The sequence below is a fragment of the Schistocerca nitens genome, chromosome 2, assembly GCF_023898315.1.
Source record: "Schistocerca nitens isolate TAMUIC-IGC-003100 chromosome 2, iqSchNite1.1, whole genome shotgun sequence".
NCBI classification, from domain to species: Eukaryota; Metazoa; Arthropoda; class Insecta; order Orthoptera; family Acrididae; genus Schistocerca; species Schistocerca nitens.
The window spans coordinates 469,555,788-469,558,388 of NC_064615.1; positions in this window are offsets into that span (position 1 = coordinate 469,555,788).

Genomic DNA, 2,601 nt, shown 5'->3' on the forward strand with positions numbered 1-2,601 from the left:
ATTTATGCACATGTGCTTCAGCAATACAGGATTTGTTTGTAATGTCATGAGAGTGGCTGCTGAGCAGCGCTCCAGTCGTGAGCAGCATGCTCCCCAGTGGAGGTCTAAGGCTGTAAGCAAAGCACTGGGCGTCAGTCGCATCTAAGCTCAGATGCGTGGTGTGAGAGCTGTTTTTGAATTTTTGCCTCTAGAGGAAACGTCAAAAAAGTATCTACTAATCAGATCAATAAATTATTTTTACCAGACCCAGTGTCACTCGTACACACAAACCCTGTAAAAATCTGATGGTATTTTGTCACACAAGAAAGTTCCACCAGTGAGTGAAAAGACATTTTCACATGAAAAATACTTACTTTAAGTGTACATACCATACAGTTTCACTCTCTTTCATTCAATACTCAGCACTGGAGACATAGCAATACTATATGTATTGCGTACACTCAATGTTCACCAATACTTAACACCTATAGACGTAATATATTCAATCGGGATTCCCACGGAAATCCGAGAGTGTCACATACCACCACCAGTGCTTGTCTCTTATCCAATACTTCTACATACTAGTATAGCTTTTCGTTAAGCACATGACAAGAAATAACGATTAATTTTTAACTACACTGTTGCAGTGGGCTTATTACCTGATTTTTCCACTTTGTACCACGCTGTTGGGAAAGGATGACATAAACAACATTGGACTTCACACAAAAAGAATAATGACAAGTGGGAATGCTGTGAAGAAGGTCTACTATCGATGCAGTACTGTGCTCAAAGAAACACAAATTGTGACCATTTAGTTTTCAGTTGTTGAAAGATGTGCAACAGCTGGTAAAATATTTTCCATACATGTTCGAAGGCCTTGTGAGAGTGTGAAGACACAGAATGAACTGCACAGATGTAACATGTTAGTGGAAAGTTGTGTGTTAGCTATAGTAAAAGTGTATTACTCTGAATTAATTAACATTTTTCACATTCCAAAGACTTTCTTCCACTCCATATGAACAATTTTCTAGACAGTGGTGATTGGAGCTATACCACAGTATTCAAGTTCACGACAGTTAGAGTCACTAACAGAGCACTTCCTAAGAAAAACTACATAATTTGCAAAAGATCTGTGGTTTTTGCAAAACATTTTAAAGGATATGATATTAACAAAAATACATCTCAAGATTTTCAAGTAATGAGCATCAATACCCAAGAACACCATCAAAATTATGTGAAGATGTGATTAGAAGAATTTTCCCCAGTTTACCGCATTATTTAATAAAATCTACAAAAATATTAAGTCTGGGAATGACCCTAATGAAAGCATACAGATATTAATTAAATCAACTGCGGATTCTTGATGAAACATTGTAAATTAAATAAAGAAACACTGTTTTCTGCCTTGTTTCACAATTTTATTATTAATGTTACTACATCACCTAGGTTTCGGGTTATAAGACCATTTTCAAGTGCATTAGTGATTCCCAATGACGATAAACATGATGATAAGGCAAAGATAGTCGTCTCAACTTCTCACGATATCGATCCATAGCTTAATCTAAAATTACTCCAATAACCATCTTTTAACATATTTCAAATGGAATTACATAATTCAGCAATTACACTAACATGATGGGACTTAAGTTATGCATCAGCCCAGAACTTTTTATCTACTGATGGACTGAGGCCCAACGTTTTGCTTCTATCCTGGAGTTGTGTTCTCATCAAAAAGAGGTGAGTAATGGAAATGGCTTTGCTCGTTTAATAATAGGTGTGGGGATGTACACATCTGTCTTTTAATTTCAAAAATTTCTAATTGGATGAGTTTAGCCCCATTTTCGTTTGTGTGTAAGACTTGTACATCTATTATGTATATGTGGGTATTGTTCACACAATGTTCCGCAAAGTCTGAACCAGTCTTCTTGAATCTCCAGCTTCTATGACGTTCTTTAAGTCCAGTGCAGATTGACCTCCCTGTCTGTACAATGCAACAAGACTGACACCCAAGGCAGGTGATTTTATAAACCCCACTTTTGGCTGGTTGTTTGTCTTTTACATTGAACAAGCAACTACCTATTGTCTGAGGGACATAGAAAACACAGAGAAACCCTTTACCTTCAAAATGTTATTTATGCTATTTGATGTTTCCCCTCAAAAGGTAATCTACACCATCTCTTTTCCAGTTTGTCTGTGTTTCTCTATGAGGACAGAAGGAAGGGATCTGTCTTGTTTCTTAATACTTTTACCCAGAATTTTGTCAATGATGACGGGGTTAAATTTAGTATTTGTGGCTATTGTATTTGTTGTGTTATGTTCCCAGTCAATGTCTTCTTGGGACATAGGGATAGAAAGGAGACGGTGGATGAGGTGGTGGAAAGCTGCATGTTTATAGGTTGTAGGATGTTGGGAGGAAGCCAGGATGAATGTGTCAGTGAAAGAGCCTTTTCGACAAATTTTAAATTTATGGTCACTGTCTTCTATCTTTAAGCTAATGTCCATGAAATTTATGCTGCCCGCTCCCCCTCCCCCTCCCAACTCCATGCTGACCTTAATGTTAGTGTGCCACTGGTTCATATTTTCCACAAATATGTGGAGTCGTCTACCGGAACCTTTCCACAT